Below are 21,025 nucleotides of genomic sequence, written 5' to 3'. Positions count from 1 at the left end.
AAAAAAGGAAATGGAAGCTATGCAGATACAGTCTTAAAATGTTCTCTTCACAAAAGCAGAGGCTAAAAACAGAACCATTCCAACTTTAGCTCATCCAAAAAAAATTTTTTCTCTCAAAATTCCTCATTAGCAATGAGCAAAAACATAAGGAGTCTCGACTCCCAACACAGAGCCTGCAGGTAACTGTTCTTCCGCTGTGTGTGAGCAGCTAAAGTGTGGAGGGGGGAAGGAGTAGTAGTTACAGACTTAATATTCATGTGGTGATAACAAATGTATTAAGGAATCACCAACAGCATTTTATTCATAATACAGACAGGGACATGTATTTAACAAAAAAAAAAAAGTCTTTTTTACAGGGACTAAACTGGATGGGAAGATTCCACAAGTCAAGACAGCTTCAGAAACCCTAAATTTGAAAAAGGAAGGCTGCTGGTACAAACACCACCACACACAATTTTAACTGTTTGTATGCCAAATGCCAGAAGTCTAAGAAATAAGATGTGAGAATTAGAATGCATAGCAGTGAATGATGAGATAAGCTTTAATTGGCATCTCAGAGACACGGTGAGAGGATGAAACCAATGGGATAGTGCCATTCCAGGGTACAAATTATATCACAATGATAGGGAGATACAACTTGGAGGCAGGGTGGCACTATAAGGGCAGAATGGCATAGAGTCCAACAGGACAAGGATCCTGCAAAAGACTAAATGCACAATCAAATCTTTATGCATAGAAATCCCATGTTTGTTGGGGAAAGAGTATAGCAATAGGTGTATATTGCTGTCCACCTGGCCAAAATGATAAGACAGGCAATGAAATGCTAAGAGAAATCAGGTAAGTTAACCAAACTGGTAATGCAGTATGGGAGATTTCAATTACCCCAATATTGACTGGGTAAATGTAACATCGAGACATGCTAAAGAGAAAGTTCTTGGATGGAATAAACAACAGCTTTATGGAACAACTGGTACAGGAACCAATGAGAGAGGGAGCTATTTTAGATCTAATTCTTAGTGAAGTGCAGGATTTGGTGAGAGGTAACAGTGGTATCCTTTGGCAACAGAGACCATTACATGATCAAATTTGAATTAAATGACTGGAAGGGGGATAATAAGTAAATTCACGGCTCTAGCACTAAACTTGCAAAAGGGAAACTTTGATAACATGAGAAAAAAAGTTAGAAAAAACTGAAAAGGTGCACTTATAAACAGGCATGGAAATTGTTAAATACCATCTGAGAAGTGCACCGTTAAAGAAGGTGGAAGGAAGGCCAAACAATTGCTGGTGTGATTAAAAGGTGAAGTGAAAGGTTATTCTAGCCAAAAGATCTTTCAAAAATTGGAAGAAGGATCCATCTGAAGAAAAAAATAGGAAAAAGCATTGGCGTAGTTAAATGTAAACATTGATAAGACAGGCTAAAAAAGAATTTGAAAAGAAGTTGGCTATAGAGGAAAAAAACAACTCATAAAAACTTTAAATATATCCGAAGAAGAAGCCTGCAAGAGAGTCAGTTGGATCGTTAGATGATCACTGGGTTAAAGGCACACTTAAGATAGGGCCATTTTGGAAAGACTAAATGAAAGCTTTGCTTCAGTGTTTACTGAGAAGGATGTTGGGGAGATACTCGTTCCGGAGATGGTTTTCAAAGGTGGACTATTCAAATGAACTGACCCAAATCACAGTGAACCTGGAAGATGTAGTAGGCCAGATTGACAAACTGAAGAGTAGCAGAGGATGCTATACATCCCAGGGTTCTGAAAACTCAAAAATGAAATTTCAGACCTACTACAAGTAATTTGTAACCTATCATTAAAATCATCCATTGTACCTGAAGACTGGAAGGTAGCAAAGAAGAGACAGAGGCCCACGGCCACCTAGAACACGGGGAAGCCGCCAGCAGCAGTGAGCCAGGACGTTCTGCATCCCGTGGGAGAAGGTGCATGCAGCTGAACAGCTATTTCCTCATCCCCCGATACAGCCCTTACTTTTAAGAACATTGCACCAGGGAGAGATGAACTGCTGCCAGCAAAACAAAGAGGGGGCCTGCCTTCAGTGTGTGTATGTGTCAGAGCGAGCGAGAGCATGCCCAGGGGTCCGAGTGTGTGAGAGAGAGAAAAAGATGACTGCCTGGATGAGAGAGAGCATGTGCATATATATGAATGAATGCATGGGTGCCTCCCCTGGAGGTCCATCTGTGTGTGAGAATGAATGGGTGCCTCCCCGAGGATCTGTGGGGGGAGAGCTTGTGTGTGCATGAGAGAATCTGGGGAAGTAAGAACTTTTGTGTGTGGAGGGGGATGGAGAGGGTCTTATGAGCCTGTGTGTTTGAGAACATGTATGTATGTATGTATGTATGTGAGAGAGAATGAAGTCAGACAGTCAGTTATGTCCAGTTGCACTGCTACCTGAAGTTCGGACCCAAAAAGATCACAGCACATGCTCTCTTGCATGAGGAGTGGCTAGTTTATTTACTCTGGCTCCTCATGGAGACTCCTGGATGCAAGGCCCTTGTGTGTGTGAGAGAGAGAGGATAAAGTCTGTGTATCCCCCTAGCCCTCGACAATCTCAGGGTGACTGGAAATCAAGAGTTCCCACGTATGGACAGCAGTGGCTTTTTTTTTTTTTTTTATAATCCTTAGTTGTATTTATTGGGTGTTATTTGATGTGTGCTATTTTATTGTTGCTCGGGAAATGTTAAATGTGTATGACTTCAATTAATAGAAGTTATTCAATTTGTCTGTAGTTTTAAAATATTTTTATTATGGTTTTACTATTATGATTGATGATTTGTTTCTTGATTTTTATTTCTTTTATGAAGAAATGGTGTTCTCTTTTTCCATTGTTACACAGTCTGGCTTCTTGGGGGTTTCCATTTCAGTTTTTGTCTGCATATTACTGGTTCTAATTTGTGATCCTTTATTCTGTATTTGGTGAGGGTCTGTCTGATCTGCATGTGTAATTGAGGTTAAATATTCTACTACTGTGTCATTTCTATGTAGACAACTATAGAAGCTTGGTTTGTTCTGTTTTCATACTAGGAGGTACATTGATTTTTAGGGCCTAGGGTAATGTTTGCAGGGTCACCTTTTCATAAGATTATAACGGTTAGTGCTGTTTTGGAATGGGAGGTTAGTGCTGTTTTGGAATGGGACGGTTTATTATATTGTAGTTTTTTTCATGACTTTCAGAAGACCACACCCAATATGTGTTACAATAGTCCTGTGTGTTACAAGGGTCTTTTTGGTTTTTATGCAGGGTTTTCTGGTTAACACCACAGCTGTGCGTGTAAATATAATATACATGCTGTTGTGATATTTTTTACTTCAAAAGACTATTGTGTGTTTTTTCATGTAAAATCTTTTATTATAAATGTATAATTTGAAATTGTGTATGGAGAGGGCCGTAGTAGCGGGAAGGCTATGCATAAAGCTGTAAGATTCACTTAGGGAGCGTAATACCCTTGCACTGACCCCGATTAGTAAAATAATATAAATTAAATGTTTAAAAAAAATAAAATAAAAAGGAGGGGCCAGCCCAGTAATTGTTTGCACAGGGCTGCAGAAAAGTTAACACTGGTCCTACATGGCAGTGCCATCTGGTGATGTGTTGGCAGAGTTCCCATCCCTCCCTAGTGAAGAGACCTCACGCAGTGGTGCCTTGTGGTGATGCTCTGGCTGCTGATGGGGGAGTGGGGGGGAGAAAGAGGGCAGCCCCACAGGGGATACAACACTGAAAGCTTTGTGAAAGGTTGTTGCAGAATATAAGATTTTGATACATCAATAAATTGGCCCCTGGGCATCTGAGATCCTCGCTGAGCCTCAGGATGGACCCTTCAAAAGACTCCTCCTATCAGGGTTTGCATGGAGGAGCCTGAAGCTTTTGTATTGCTTTAGAATACTTATTTATTTATTTAAATGATTTATATACCGGAGGTTCCTGTATAATATACATATCACCCCGGTTCACAAGGAACAGTAACTGTCGCTACATTTAGCGGTTTACATAGAACAGAATAAGAATAAAACAGGAGTTTCTACATTGAACATTGAAAATTAAGTAAACAAGTTTTTACATTGTACAAATTAATCGAAGTAGGTTACTTTTCTTCGTGTTCTTGGCTCTAGGGGAAAGCTTGTTTGTACAGCCAAGTCTTAAGTTTCTTTTTAAATGTAGAGTGGCATGGTTCCAGACGAAGGTCTGGAGGGAGCGAGTTCCAAAGTGAAGGGCCCGCTGTGGATAATGCACGTTTCCTCAGAACGGATTTCGCCGGTTGTGTGATTAGTCTGTTTTGATAGGCGCTTCTGGTTGGTTTCACGGATGTGTGTAGTTGAATTTGAAATGTTAGGTTGAGAGGTGCGATGTTGTGTAAGGCCTTATGTATCATCATTAAAGACTTGAACTGGATCCTGAATTTAATCGGAAGCCAGTGGAGATGGTGGAGGATTGGGGTGATATGATCTCTTTTTTTGGCATTTGATAGAATTCTTGCAGAGGCGTTCAGGACCATCTGAAGAGGTTTGATGGTGCATGCTGGTAGGCCTAGGAGGAGAGAGTTACAGTAATCCAGCTTAGTGAGAATGATGGCTTGTAGAACCATGTGGAAGTCTCTGTATAGGAGGAGTGGTTTGAGTTTCTTTAATGTTTGAAGTTTAAAGAAACATTCTTTTGTTGTGTTGTTGACGAATTTGTTGAGATTGAGTCTGCTGTCTATGATGACTCCCAGGTCTCTAACTTGTTGCGTGGTGAAGAGCCCTGCAGCGTCCGGATGTTGATTAGTGTTAGAATGTGAGGAGGGGGTATAGTTTTCCGGTGCTATAATGAGGATTTCAGTTTTGTTTTTGTTTAGAACCAAGTTGATGCTGGTGAGTAGATTGTTGATAGCTGACAGACATTTATTCCAGTATGATATAGCTTTGTGTAGGGAATCTTCTATAGGGATGAGGATTTGAATATCATCCGCGTATAGGTAATGTCTTAGCTTAAGGTTGGTGAGAAGTTGACAGAGCGGGAGCAGATAAATGTTGAAAAGAGTCGGGGAGAGGGATGATCCTTGTGGTACCCCCCTCTTGGATTCGATGGTATGGGACTCTGTTATTTATCTTGACCTTGTATGATCTGTTCTCCAAAAACGATTTGAACCAGTTAAAAGCTACTCCTGTAATGCCGATGTCTATTAGGCGTTGCAGGAGGCATGAGTGGTTTACGGTATCAAACGCTGATGAGAGATCCAGGAGAGCGAGGAGGCAAGGTTGGCCCTTTTCTAGGTTGAAAATGATAGTGTCGGATAATGATGTTAATAATGATTCGGTGTTCATAGTCTTACGAAAGCCAAATTGGTTTGAGGCGAGGATATTGTTTTCGTTAAGATATTCAGTAAGTTGTTTGTTTACAACTTTCTCCATAACTTTGGCAATGAAAGGGAGGTTTGCTATGGGTCTAAAGTTAGCTGGGTCTGTGGTAGATAAGTTAGGTAAGCCCTCAAATCCCCAACATGGGATGGACCTGATAAAGCTGAAAGAGGATCTGTGCCAGGCTTCTGCATAGAACAGAATGCTGGTGCATAAGAAAAAAAAAAATCAGGAGAGAAAAGCTCCATATAAATCAGCAACAGCTTTTTTTGCAGCTCCTGTGGAGCTAAACCCTAATGCAGTCAGATAGAAGCACTCTCCCCCAACACACACACCAATGATCACTGAAGGTGGCAAAGATGTCCTCAGTGCACGCAGGATCTTAATATTTTTTGCCTCTAATAGCCCCAAGTTGGCTGCTAAAACTGCTGCCAATTCATCTTGCTCCTCCTGAGGGAGGACTCCAGCTTGACTTCCCTATCACATATAGGCAAAGAGACTCTGCAACTGCCAGGAGCCTCTGAGAGCTGCAGGTAAGCATACCTGCAACATCTATTCATCACTGCGTTGCTTTCCCCTGAAGCCTGCTGCTCTGCCTTTCCTTAGCTACTTTATTTGTATTTTTTTTTTGTTAAAGGCACAAGGCAGCCTACTGGGGGTTGATCCACCAGACTTCTAGGGCTCCAACTCAAAGGAGAATTCAACCAGGATAAAAAAAGAGGGAAAAATCCTCCCCCCCCCATGGGAGCTACCTTCCACTGGGGTAATCAATCCCTAGGGCCTGTTACCTCAGGAGCCAGCAGGCTCAACCAGGCCTAGGTCTAACTAGGGTGCTGGAGCACACTAATCTGCAACTGCTGAAGACAGACCACACCTTCTTTATACAAGAGAAAAGGTGCTGGTGCGTCCTCTTTCTTTGGCAGTTGTGGAAGGGGAATTCCATGTGCAAGGACTGGTCAAGCAGAAAGATTAGAAAAAAAAATAAAAATTTTCATAAAATAGAACCAACAAGATGGAATATATGATCTTATCCGACTACTGTTCTGGTCCCAACCAGAAACAAATGCCTCATACATATGCTAATATCTTCCCTCAAATGCCTGGCCAAAAAAGTTTTTAACTGCTTCTTAAGATAAAGAAATTCAGACCACTGTTGATTAGGAGAAAAATTCCAAAGCTGGGGACCAGCCACCATAAAAGTTCTAGAAAGTCAGCCAACTGAATTTGTCACACACTATAGCTAGAAAATTATGCCCAGTCAATCTTAGTAACTAAAGTAGTTTATACATTTTCAAAATTGAACCAAAAACCCTCCCACACACCAGGAGCATCAATATACAAATCTTTATGAATTAAAACCAGTACCTTGATATTTAACAAGCCACACTATCAAAAACCAGCGAAGCTAGCTTACTGTAAATGGTGTTTTCATAGACAGGATGAATAAGCTATTGCATGTGGGGGGGTGACATCATCTGGTGGCACCAAACTGTCAGATCACCAAGCTAGTAGAGCGCTGAGCACTATCGAGCATGTGCAGAAGTTCAGATGCAGGCTTTGCCTTGTGAACCTCCTCAGTCTATATCAAAGCTAAATCTGGCTATCTAGAGTGAGGTGGGCAGGCATTCCATGGCCAATTCATCCTATCTACAGAAAGGTTAAATTATTCTTACCCGATAATGTCTTTCCTTAAGTCCTGGCTAGACCAGTCCATTACCCTTGGAATTTCCCTGCTCCTCAGCTGCTAGAGACAGAGGTCAAACTCCCTTTATGACTTCACTCTCTGCGTAAGGGGAGAGTGGTTGAAGGCCCTTGCCAGTAGTCTTCTACCAGAACAATGAGGCAAGAGCCTATATTACACCCCCCCCTTTTTTTTTTTTTTTTTTATCCTTCTAGGTCACCCCCCCCCCCCCTTCTGAAGAAGAAAGGGCCAAAAATTTGGAAATATGTCTGACCAAGCATACTGCTATTAAAAATGCCCCCTTTAGCAAAAGGTCCTTGATGGAGGTCCCCTTTAAGGCCCTGGTGGGAGCTCCTTTTGAGCCGTTAATCATCAGATTAAGGTCCCATTGAGAAAAAATTAAACTGAATTGTGGTCTAATCTACTTCACCCCTCTCAGAAAGCACACCACGCATGGAAACCCGAATGCCTTTAATTCAGCCCTGAAACAAAACACAGCTGCCACCTGCACTCTAACAGGATCATTTTTTCAAAACGCAATGAACCGTTATTGTGTATGTTAGGGAGTTATTACACACGATAATGCGATAATTCCCTAACGCACGCGATAGCATCGCTATACGGTCATTAACATTTAAATGAGGGAAAGGGGCGGGTTTAGGGCAGGGTGAAAAATTATGCCGTACCACTGTGGGCGATGTTTTACATCACTGTCAGTAGTGCCGGAAATAACACCTTTTGCAGTGGCACTATAGGGGCGAAAGCATGCGGTGCAATCGTGGCAGGTGAAAACGGACCACAGCAATGCAGCTGGCTTCAGACTATCGTTCCCAAAGCCCCCCCCCCTGCCCCGCCCCTTTTCTGGCCACAGCCTATCACTCCACTATCTTTATAGCAGAATGATAAATCCTAGGGTTAGTGAGCTGTCCCGTTCTGTCTGCAAGACAGGAAGATAAGGATTCTTGATCTCTGCACTCCAAAACAAGACCCCTCCCCTCTTGACATTATACCTCAAGAAACCTCAGACCTTAACATAGGCTAAGGAGGTGCAGATTTTATTTTTTTTTTTTAATATTTTGCTTTTCAGCACTTCAAAGCAGATTACATTCCCTATCCCCAGAGGGCTTACAATCTAAATTTGTACCTGAGGGAATGGAGGGTAAAGTGACTTACCCAAGGTCACAAGGAGCGACAGTGGGACTTGAACCCTAGTCTCTCTGGTTCACAGCCCACTGCTCTAAACACTAGGCTATTCCTCCACTCCACTCCTCTTATACTCCTTTAGTATCGTGGCCATTACTGCTTGTGAGTATTCTCTGCTTCTCAGACGTGCCCTCTCAAAGGCAAGCCATATGCTAAGATAGTGCACTGATTCTTATTGGTATTGTGCTCCATCTTGGCCACCTCTATTCTTTGGGCTGATGCATTATTGGTCCCATTGCTAAAATGGGCTCCTTTCTAACTCTTGCTTTGTGCCACAGAGTCCAACCAGAGTCTGACCCAATGTGTCTGGCAGAACCAGGTCACTATCGTCTTAAATTCTGACATCTATTGAAAACATGACTGGCGTCACGCCTCATGTGAAGTCTTGAGGTATTTGTTAATATGAAGTTGTCTTTTCAATACCACATCAAGTCTAATCAAAGCAAGCTTTAAGCTACACATGTTATGTGGCCTTAAATCTTTGCTGAGTTTGACAGAATTTCAATATGTTTTGCCTCTGCTCAACTATTGTAGCTCTGTGTAAATTGGGTTACCAGAATACAATATGTGAGATTTCAAGTGCTACAGAATGCTGCTGCCAGGCTGATCTCAAGGCAAGGAATTTGTGATCACATCATTCCTGTCCTTGCAGACCTACACTGGCTCCCAGTTGTTTGGCGAGTAAAGTTTAAAATGACATTGCTAGTACATAGCCTTTTGAGCCTAGATTTGTTGCCTGGGATTTATAATCCTCCGCCTTCCCTTTCTTTCCAGAGAGTCCTCCCAGATGTTTTGTCTGGACATATAGCACACCTGGCAGAAATTCAGGAGCATGCATTCTCAGTAGCCACACCAACTTTCTGGAACTCACTCCCTGAAGATCTCAGCATCTTGTACAAAAATGTTTAAATCTCTGCTTAAGACCTATCTTTTTCTGCAGGCTTCTTGCAAGTTTGTTTAATCAACATATGTTAAGTTGCCCTGGTCTGTTGCACTATATGGATTAGATGTTTGTTTTAATTCTATTTTATGAATGTTTAATTGCTGTACATTGATTAAAGCCTGGCACCAGAATAAATAAAGAAGAAAAGCAGAGACTACCATTGGCAGAAACTTAGGGTAAGAACAGAGGACTAGCTTGTTGTGGAAGAATTGCATGTATGGTAGATCGTGAATGAGCACTTGGAGTTTGCTGACTGCTAGCTCATGTAACCACCTCAAGGGAAAGCAGAGTTGCTTACCTGTAACAGGTGTCTCAGAGGACAGCAGGATGTTAGTCCTCACCCATGGGTGACATCATATGGAGCCCTGGTCCAGAACTTTGATCTCAAAGATTCTAGAACTTTCAGACATGCCCTACTGCGCATGTGCAGGTGTAGTTATCACCCTGCCCCCTAGGCAGATTTCCTCAGTCCATGATACAGCTCATAGAAGGAGAAACCAATTCCCAGGGATCCTAATATTGTCAGGGTTTACTAATCCGAAATCCTGCTTGTAATGTTTTCTGTGATGTGGAGTATGTTTCCTGTTAGCACTCGCATAACTCCCCTGCCTTAGGCGCCTCTGTTGCACATTGGGGTGTTGTGTCTATCTGTTCTTTGGTTTTCTCTTTGTAGAACCCAACTCTTGCCTGGGAGGTGGCCGACCCACAAAGGGTCTAGGCAGGAAAAAAGGGAAAGAGGTGGTGCTTTCAGCAATGTGCGGTTTCCTGCTTTTTCCTGCTCAGACAGCCTATAGCTTGGGCATCAGCGATGATAGAGACTGCTTCCTGACAGAGGGTGTACAACTCTGTTCCCCCTGCTTATTCAGATACCATTAGCTACCCGATTGTCTGTCTGAACAAGGACCATTTTTGTTGAGAAGTTGTTCTCTGAATACCTGCAGGGCATAACGAGTTGCCCGCAACTCCAGGAAGTTGATCTGGTACTGCGTCTCCTGCGAGGACCAAAGCCCCTGGGTGTGGAGACCTGCAACATGGATTCCCCAACCTGTCTGAGCTGAGTCTGTGGTGAGGACAATCTGGGGCCGTGGGCATCAGAAGGCCATCCTCCGCTCCAGATTTGATGGGGGGTGCCCACCACAAGAGGGCGTGCCAAAGGAGCATGGTGATCAGGACATGAGCTCGCAGGTCCTGGGTAGCTCGACACCACTGGGAGCGTAACGACCACCGAGCCCTGCGCATGTGAAGCCGAGCAAATGGCGTGACATGCACCGTTGCTGCCATGTGATCCAGTAACCGGAGAAACTGGTGTGCTGAGACATGGGAGCAATCAGACTGCATGGGCAAGAGCCGAGAGGGTCACCACCCTGTCCTGAGGGAGAAAAGCCTTCGCCTGGACGGTGTCCAGCTGTAAGGATGGCTGGAGATGAGATTTAAGATAGTTGGAAAACCCAGAGGTTCCAGAACTCTGATCATGACTTGCAGGGCACTCTGGGCCCCTTGCCTCGAGTCACTCTTGCTAAGCCAATCATTGAGGTAAGGGAAGACATGAACACCTCGCCTCCGACCACCACCAGGCACTTGGTAAAAACGTGGGGCGCAGACACAAGGCCAAAGAGCAACACCCTGTTCTGTTTCCCATTCACTAGGAACCGCAGGTATTGGCGATCTGCCTGAGAAATGGGGATATAGGCATATGTGTCTTTTAGATTGAGAGCGCAGAGTCAGTTTCCTGATTTGAGGAGGGGGATCAAGGTACCCAACGAGAGCATTTTGAACTTCTCTGACCAGAAACCAGTTCAACACCCGCAGGTCCAGAATGGGTCAAAGACCACCAGTTTTCTTGGGAACCAGGAAATACCTCAAGTAGAACCCTTCACACCTTGCTGGCTTGGAGGAACTGGTTCGACCGCCCAAGCCAGAACAAGGGTGGAGAGCTCTACCTCAAGTATCTGCAAGTTCCCTACCACTCTCCAAAGACACTGAGGCGAGCAGGGAGAAACTTGTTGGAAATGCAACTTGTAGCCCTGACGCACGATGGATAGGACCCAGAATTCCAATGTAATCGAAGTCCATCAGTCTGCGAATAGCTATAGCAAACCTCCCACCGGGGAGTCAATGCCACACAGAGGAGGCTGGCTCATGCTCCCTGGCCGCCAGTCAAAACCCTATAGCAAGGCATATGAGGTTGTCGCAACCTCAGATTCTGCGGAGGCCACTGAGGCCTCACCCTAGGTGCCGGAGGATAGTACTTGCATGGTTGGTAAAAAGGCCGCCTCAGATACTTCTTGGGAGGCTGGGTGTCAGAAGTCCTGCTGGCAACTGCTGAAGGGTCTCGTGATAGTCCTTCAATTACGCTGCCTCCTTAATTCTGTCCCAAACAGATTTTCACCTGCACAAGGCAAATCTGCCAGGTGGTCTTTAACCTCAGGGCGCACGTCAGAGGCACGCAGCCAAGTCATACGGCAACCCCCCATGCCCGCAGCAGTGGTTCTCATGGTAGTCTCAAAAGTGTCATATGCAGAGCAGACTTTGTGTTTGTCACACTCGAGGCCCTGCTGCACTATCCTATGGAACTCGTCCTGGAATTGCTGCAGGAGGCTGTTTCAATAGGTTCCGGGAGTACTGACCCATATATAGTTGGTAATAAGCAATCCTGGCTGTTACCATTGCATCTGATCGACAGCTAAAAACAGAGGGACTTACCAGATCGCAGAAAAAGAACCCAAAACACGCGAGGGACCCTACGCAATGCAGGTGATAGAAACAAGCGCTAGCTCCATGACCACGAAGTGACCCCGTGTGGTTAGTGGCATGCTGGGCATGCTCAGTGTGCCAGTCAAAGTTTCTAGAAACTTTGACAAAAGTTTTCCGTGTTAGGCTCCATCTGATGTCACCCCATTTGTAAGGACTACCATCCTGCTTGTCCTTGGAGAAGGCCCAAAATTGAAAATGCAGACCCAGAAAGCAAAAATGAAGAGAGTTGGACCTCGTGGGGATATGGAGTTAGGCTTCCACCAGATCCAAAGAGGCTAGGAATTCCCTCTTCAATACGACCACCATAACTAAATGTAGGGTTTACAACTTGCAATAGGGTTGACCCTTTTTAAGTGTAAAAAAAAAAAAAAAAAAAAGGCAAAACTGTGCCCTTCTTTGGCAGTACTGGTACTATAGCCTACAGAACTTACAACCTTTGGAGGGCTGTCTTGACTGCCTCTTTTGGCTTGCAAACTGCATGGCAAAGTCATATCTGTCTGGAATTGAGGCAACACACTGATGCATAGCCCCTCAAAATTATTTCCAGGACCCACCAGTCTGTCAAAATCTGGGCTCATGCCACAAAATCTTGCTAGGCTACCAGGATGTGAAGGAGCCCCCTAAATATCACTGCTGGGGCCAGCTGCTCCTTGGATCTGTAGGGGAGGGGTCCAATTCTTATCTTTGCTCCTCAAAAGGCCTGAGTCCAATTTCTCCAAGTCTGTTCCAAATAGCTGGCTCCCCACTAAATAGGAGTTTGCATAGACTGTCTTTGGCACAGATTCTGTTGCCCAGGGAAATACCTACAGTACCTGAATGTAAACCAGTGTGATATCTCAATTGAGATCGAATGTCGGTATATAAAAATAAATAAATAATTGCATAACCATGGAAGAAGTCTAGTAGCTATAACTGCTGGAGGAATCTGATCAAGTCACACACAGTATCCGCCAAGAAGGCTAAAGTAGACTCCACACATGCGCCGGTTCTGAAGGAGTTGCTGGACCAGCATAGGGCTGGCTTATGCAACATAACCTACACAAATAGATGCCTATAATCATAGCTCATGTGATGAAGGCCTGTCTGAGCTACATCAATCTCACAGTCCAGTAGGTCCTTCAGTGCAGAACCTCCCGTAACTGGGATGTGGTCTTATGCATTATTGCACCAACTCTGTGTCTACATTTGGGATCTTTACCAAGCAATCCCTCTCCTTTACAGGCAGGGGAAATAACCTTCCTAGCTTTACCCCCTTTTAGAGTCCCCAACGGGATGTCCCACTTTGCTAACACCATTTGCTTTAAAGCTTCGTGCAGTGGAAAGGCTTTGGAGTGTTTCCTATTCCCATACAAAATGGGCTCCCTTCTGCAGGCTTGAAAGCCTTAATGCTTCTTGAACCCCTGCAATGAGAGCTGTGAGCTTCTCCTTTTAGAGGAGCCATATGATGTCCACTCTTACCTGATGAGACTTGTTCAACCTCCGGGGGGGGGGAGGCAAGCAACCCCTAAGCTCCAAATCAAGGCGTGCTCAGAGTCTGGAGTGGGGGTGAGAGCCAGACAGGATCTTAGGCTCAGGCCACCCATGCTTCTGATGTGCCCTCCTTCTACAGGACGCATCTCATGCCAGGCTTCTGCATGACACAAAACACCTGGTGCATTATTAAATTCTGGCAGAAACCTTGGGAACACCACCCAAGGGACTACCCAACTGGTTGTAATCTAGGGGCTAATCTAGATCTAAAGTGCTTAGAGGAGAGAGAGGCTCTAATTGGCACAATGGTATATGCTTCTCCTGCTCAAGGAGCACTTCCTCCAATTCTAGCTCCCCCCTCCCCAAGAGATTTCTCATCAGCTGCCAGGGGATCCTCGAGGGGTGACATGGGGTAACTCGACCTGCTCATGTGTTGCAGGCCAGGCATATGGAGCCTGCCATCATATGGAATTTTCTGATCCACTTTCAGCCCCTCAGCATTGTGGCTTCCCCCATGGGCTTTTCCCACTTCTGGGCTGCTGCACAGCAGTTAAACGTTTACCCACCACCCCCCAAAAAGATGCAGCATAGGTGCTCACCCTTTCATGAGCATAAAACTTCAAGAGCCCTGCAGCTGTGCAGCACTGCTATCATTGCTGCAACCAACCTCAGCCTTTTTGTTTTTTTAATAGCTTTGTTGTGCCAGGCAAAGTGAGCACATAGTAGTAGCTGTGGGGGCGGGGGGGGGGGGGGGGAAGAGAAAAACAAAAATCAAGGGCTTTCCTTTTTTGTAAGTTTGCAGCCTAGGACTCTCAGCCCCCTCTATGCCTGAAGGAGAGGGGGGGTTCCACCTAGGGAGATCCACAGCTCAAAGGCAGGGAGCTTGCCTAGGGACTTCGACTGGGAAGGGGTGGGGGTGGGGGGTACACTGGGGAAAGTTACCCAGAAAGGTAACTTTCCTCAGTGTACTCCCCATGCCCCAGGAGCATCAAGTTGGCCAGACCTAAGCCAAAGCCTGGTACTGAAAAAGATTCTGAATTTATTATTTTTTTTAATAGTCTGATAGCCATCCTTGTCCGCAGCTGTCGGAGACAAAGGGTTACTGTTAAGCCCTACGACACTACTCCTTCTTTTATGGCAAACAAGGTGGTCATCAAGAAGGCAAGCCCTCTGTCTCCAGCAGCTGAGACACAGGGAAATCTCTAAGTGCAATGGATTGGATTAGCAGAGGAGAAGAAATGCGCACAATGCGTGCAGCAATTATTCCCCAGCACGTGCATTGCTGGGGGAATAATTAATGCCTTTCTTTTACAAGGGATCTGTATGCACCCATGCTAAGCTTACTGCAGGTTTATTAGCACAGCTTTTTTCAGCACTAAAACACATATTACATACCTGAGTAAGGTCAATGATGAAAACCCCACACTAAAACCCAAATAAAAATGTACGGGAGGCTCAGCACAGCTTATTACATTAGCCCCAGTGGTATAAAGACCACTTCCAAAGTGTTCCTCCGACCTACAGGTGGTGTGTGCTGCCTGAACTGTGTCTAGTCCTCCCAGCTCCTGTTTCTTATATAGGCCTGTACTTATACTGAGGCAGTCTCAGCAGTCAGTTGCCAGAAATTGGTCTTACCCTCCCTGTCCTTGAACTCTGGTTCTATTCCTGTATCCAGAAGACTGCATTATTTTCAGCTTCTAACGTCAGAACAGATAGCACTATCCGGCTCCTGGATTTCTGGTTCATTCCTGCTCCTTACTTTGTTCCAGACCTCTCATTCCCTGTTCGTGCCGGCGTCTTAACACCAATTTTCATGTCTTGCTAGACATCAGCACCGGAGGGCTCAACCCGAAGGGAAGGTGGCTGGTCTAGGCGGAACCATTTTATGGTGGCCTGGTTTTGATTCACCTGGCAACTCACGGATAACCATCACAATTGGAAGCTGTAGAGCAGTTTCCCTCTGTATTGACAATCAATGATTTCATTATATGAAAATTCACAAGGACCGTTAATTGACCTTTGAAACTCAGTGGCTTATGCCAATAATTATATGGTCAAAACATGAAAAGATTTGAAGGCATGATTAAGGACAGTTTTTGCTTTAAACAGTAAAAAGGTAGTTTCAGCCTTATTTCTCCATATAAAAAAAATACAATCATAAAAGGAGAAATGTGGGAGATAGGAATAAGAAAGAAAAACAGAAGCAATCGACTGAGTGGGAGAAACAGCAAATCCTATGAGAAGTTTCCATCTTCTTCCTATTATAGCAGAGCAGAAAAAGCATGCAAGTAATGAAACACACCACCTGAGTCTGTTTCGTCCAGTTACAGCCAAGCACACCACACAAAAGGTTGGAGAATGCATTTTCTCATGTTTCTCAAAATGCAGGAGAGTATGTCACACATTCATGAATAGTGCACTGCATTAGTGTTAACTGGAGCAAAGCCAATGCTTTGTTTCAATGCAAATATTCTCACTATTCTGCTTTCCAGCTCTTTGATGGAAACCATTTTGTTCATCCTCTAATAAAATTACTGTCAAAATCCTTGCTTAAAGGGATTTTTTTTCACTGCATAATCAGCCAATGATGGTAACAAAGGCCAACTTACCATCTTTCAGTGACCAATTTCCTAATCCGCTGCACAGAATTGAGCAATGACAATCACATAGGTTCTTCTGCTTTCTGCCATAATTCTCCAAACTGCCCAGTTTGCTGTGTCTTAATTATTTTTAAATGCACAAAAAAAGGCTTTTCAGTGCTTTCATGTGTTAAAGAACTACCTTAGATTGGTTTTTGTTTTTCTTGAAGCATGTTAATGAACCCTGTAATCACTAACTATAGGAAGCTGTGATTTTGGAAATGACATCTATTTAAATATCAGTCATCTATTTTTGTATATTTTAACATGCTGCTTCTAACCGATTCCAACAGGAGTTGGAACTAAGTTGTTAATGTTGCTACAGGATTTTATTATATTAAAAACCTCAAAATGGAGATTTGTTTTCTAATAAAGCACCACACAATCTACTGCATTGTAACTGGATAAGTATTATCTGATATTCAAATCTTGGGAGGTTCTTTGAGAATTGCCGACTGCAATATAATACTGGGATAACGTTTGTATGACTTTAGAGATTGGAAAATAACCAAAAAGTATTTACATTAAGACTGAAAAAAATAAAAGGGCTGAGATTTATTTTTTTTTTTATACCAGTGATGGCAGTTACAAGGTTTGCACATGAAGCATCAAGAGAATGAAAAAGACCCTGATGCATGTACTATCTAAAGTTTTCCCTTTCTTAAACAAAAGTAGTCATGTTATCCCGGTATGAATTTGTTTGATGGTTGGGGATGGGGAGTAAAATAATACTATTTTAAGAAAAAAAAAATTCATAAAAAATAAAAACAAAACACAAAATTGTGAAAGTACTAAGGAAAACTGGAATGTATTCATTAAGAATTCATTTGGATTGTTTTCTAAAACAGACTCAATTTCTAAAATCAAAAGCATCACAAGATAAGTTATTAGAGTTCATTTGAGTAAAGCAGAGTTGCTTACCTGTAACAGGTGTTCTCCTAGGACAGCAGGATGTTAGTCCTCACGGATGGGTGACATCAGATAGAGCCCCGGCATGGAAAACTTGCTAAATGCTAAATGATTAGCTAACATGATTAGCCAAAAGGGATTAGCCATCTTAAATACCTGAGGAAGGTTCAAAGAACCTTTAATAAGGGGAGACTACACTTACCATTGCGTTCTCTTTTATGGGATACTGGAAGAGATATTGCCTGTTTAACTGAAGGCAAAATAAACCTTGTGTAAGAAGGATGGCATTGATTAAAAGTGACTAACCTTGTGGAAAGACTAGATGGGATCACTGCCAATTAAGGCCCATAACTCTGGGCACAGGCCTCTAAGGATACCACCTTTAAGGGATATCCTTCGAGAACACGTGACTAAGCATCTTGAAAGGAAACAAGAGTTGTAAGAACCGGATCCAGATTCCATTGGGACACCAGAGGCCCAGAGGGAGGGCAAATACATTTAACACCAAACTCCATGAATCTGATATCTGTACCATGAAAATAGCTGCAACTGGGACCCACAGGGAATTAAGAGCTCAGCCCTTGTCAAAAGCTCTTTTACAGATACCAAAATATGGGAACCATTCCTACGATGGTATAAAACCTTTTGAGGATAGACACCTTGGACATTTCGAACTGACAATCAGGGGGAGGCTGAGGGGGTATACACTGCAAGGGGTTAATACTGGAGTACCCTTAATTTGTTCCATAGTACTTGGTAAGTGAATGTGCTTAGACTGATGATGAGCCGAGGGGAGGGAAGGGGGTAAAATGTATATTGGCTACTTATGTAGAATATGTCAGGTTCAGTGCTCATTGACCATTTATAACGTTATAGTTTATTATGTAGTGGCTAGATTTAATGTTGCCAATAAAATAATAAAAAAAAAAAAGCAGCTCTTTTACAGGAAGATCTTCATAGAAAGGATGTTCACCCACTAGAGTGAAAAGGCCAGAGATTAGAAAAAAGCCTCAAATCTAGCAAGGCTCCAGCAGGAGGAATCACTGCTGAAGAATATTCTGAGTTAACATACTCCTCAAGGGTTAAGGCTAAGACAAAAAGCCAGTTCCTGGCATACCACACCACACGCAATTGCGGAACTCTTCACCCCCACCTTCCTTGCCAGTGGCTGAATAATCTGTCTTCGCAACTTGTGATTTGTCATCAGATTCAATTGTGGGGGGATTTATTCTGTTCAGGAAAGCTTCCAGTCTGAGCTCACACTCAAGGACCAACTTATTCCTGTTGAGAGACGTCAGTTTAAGCATGTTCTGCCCTTGCAATGTGAACCGCTATAAACCACAACAAGTTCTGCTCTGCCCAACAGAGCCACCTGCTTACTTCCTAGACCATCACTGGTCTCAAGGGCATCCCCCTTACCCATTTCACATAAGCAACCAGCTTGGCCTGTTTACAGAGCAAATGCTTCTTCTTTGGACATGTCGCCTGGACTACATGGGAGGTGATAGAAGGCACCTCAGCACACCAGACTGTTGTCAGACGTGCCCACAAGCAATCTGGGAGGATCCAGATTAATTCCTTTTGAAAGATCACGGTACCTGCCACCTAAGTCTGGCCGTCCCTGACTGAATGGAAGTGGAAGACGCACCGAACACACCTCCGTGCTTTGCGAGGACTAGCAAGATCACAGACATCTGAAGCCAAAGGAGGGCTCTGGCTCCAGGAAAATAGATCCAGAGAAACCATCACAGAACCCAGGAGCTAGTGATGTTCCTACATCCTGAAGGTCCTCCTGAGATAACCATTTATTGACTTCCTGTGAACAAGTACGTATATAATAAGTTTTTCTGCCCGTGGTTGTCTGCTCAGCCCCGCGTTCCTCTAACCAGTATCAGAAAGAGTGACAAATATGTAGCCGCATAAGACACCCGTAACCGGTGGCTGCTGCTGCCAGTGCGGGCTGCTCTGGTAGAAATGTCTGCTTCCCTCTGCCTTGTATCTTTCCCTGCAAGGGAAACAAAATTGAAAATTCTGGTTCTCTGAACAGCAACAGAGCCTGCCACCAAAAACTCTGTCAGGCTGCAGAGATCCCCCCCACCCCAAGGGCTGACTATCTCCACAGTAGCAACAGCCCCCATCCAAATACACCTCTGGAAAAGAAAAAAAAAAAAAAAGCCATTTGACTTTATAAGAGCAGGGAGAGTTCCCTAGATGGCTGAGGGTCCTGCCACGACATTAAATACTTGTGCTTTCTCAGAGTGCATCTCCAGCAAGGAGAAGGCCTTCCGTGCTCCTGGTTCTGTAAACCCTCCACTGCCAAAGCCATGAAGGACAACAGCTATACCTTTTTTTTTTTTTTTTTTTTTTTTTTAAATAAAAAGCTTTAAATAAAAAAAGCTCGACTGCTGCTGCCTAGTGAAGACAGTCCAGCAGTAAGGTGATTAAACCCAAAGCAGGGAGCGAGGGGGGACTCTACACCTGTGAGCCTCAAGAGGAGGGAAACCCAACAAAGGCTTCCCCCATCAGACCTCTCAGTCAGGCTTGGCTGGAGGTCTGGAAGTCACCCACAAGCTCCTAAGCCACAATCCAGGCCTGCTCCACTAGCCAATCACAAAATTTGCTGGTGTAGAAACCGAGATCCTGCTCCACTAGGGAAAATAGCATGCAAGGGATCCTGCTGTACCAGGTCAGCATGTGTCCATCTCTTAAGACCAAGAAATAATGGCTATTGCCAGTGCAACACCAGCCTATTTAGCACATGAAGATGCCCCTGAGAAAAGGAGTCCCCTATTGTGTCCATTTGCTAATAGGTAGAGATAACACAGAAGAGTGGAATGGTGTAGCAGGATATTTCTATACAGAGTATAGTGGATGCATGGATCAGCCTCCCTGTGGAGGTGGAGAAAAGGACAGCATCTGAAAGCATGGGATAAACAGGATCTCAGAGGAAATGGTGGAGATTACAAAGCTGAATAGCTGGACAGACCTGATAGGCCATATGATCTTTCTGCTATCACATTTCTATGTAATCACCTTATAATAGATTTTAACTGGCCTCGATTAAACGTTTAAGTTAAAAGCTGACCAATAAAAGAAGGCATCAATTTGCTCTGCAGAAGAGAATATTACAACTATTATAGAAGAAACTAACATGTAAAAATTACTTTGTAAGGTCACTGCCAGTGCATCCTCACTGTAATAGCTCCTACAAGCTCTACCAGCAGCAAGATGCTCTTTCATCCCTCACTTTTGTGCTTTTTTTTTTGGGACCAGAGGAAGGAAGCTCCTCTACTACTCCACCCAGCTTTTAAAGACTTGGTTATTTAATAAGGCATCTTGCATTGCTGGGCTATTTTAGCTATTTTTAAGATAACTGATTTTGTTTTAGGTGATAAAATAGCATATAAAATACAAAGTTTTAAATAATTTTGAGTATTTTGTTTTCTTGCAAACTGATTTTAATTGGAGGTTAATTCATTTAAAATCTTACTATGTTTCCCAGCCCTCTCCTGGAGGCACACCTATCCATTCAGCTTTTCAAGACTGCCACAATGAAAATGCATGAGAGATTTGCAGAATTTGGAGATCTAGTATATGCAAATTGATGTTATGCATATTCATTCTGAAAACCCAACTGGATAGGCACCTCCAGTCTCTTCAACCTTTCCCTTCCTCTCATGGCCTACAATTGTGCCAGAAAATTACACACAAATCAAGACTATGTGGCTTGCTCTTATCTCAGAGTAAGCAGCAGCCAATACTCTCTAATCTGATTTTTATGGGGTCTGGGGGCCAGAAATGATTCTGCCACCACCAGCTCTGCTCCATTTCTGCAGGGACCTGAAACTGATTTATACCACCAAATCTGATCCATTTCTATGGGGGAGCCAGAACTAATTAATAGCACCAGTTCTACTCTGTCTCCTCGTGCCCTGAAAAAAAAAAAAAAAAAAAAAAAAAGAAAGAGGGTGGTAGACCATCATTCTGGGTTGTTCCAGAAATTAAACCCTGGGTAAGAGACACAAAAAGGGATTGAATTAGCACAAGTTTGAAACTTGTGAGCTGTAATGCTTAT

The 21,025-nt window shown here is 43.6% G+C and overlaps 1 protein-coding gene across 1 annotated transcript in view; it reads right to left on the bottom strand.

Annotated features, from left to right (window-relative positions):
• Positions 1–21,025, bottom strand: part of SLC4A7 (solute carrier family 4 member 7) — a 385,387-nt gene that overhangs the window by 305,498 nt on the left and 58,864 nt on the right. The gene's annotated exons all lie outside the window — the stretch shown is intronic.

Source organism: Rhinatrema bivittatum, chromosome 2 (assembly GCF_901001135.1).
Source record: "Rhinatrema bivittatum chromosome 2, aRhiBiv1.1, whole genome shotgun sequence".
In the NCBI taxonomy this organism is placed as follows: Eukaryota; Metazoa; Chordata; class Amphibia; order Gymnophiona; family Rhinatrematidae; genus Rhinatrema; species Rhinatrema bivittatum.
Note: the sequence above shows the minus strand (reverse complement) of the source record. Positions and strands in the feature narration are given on the sequence as shown.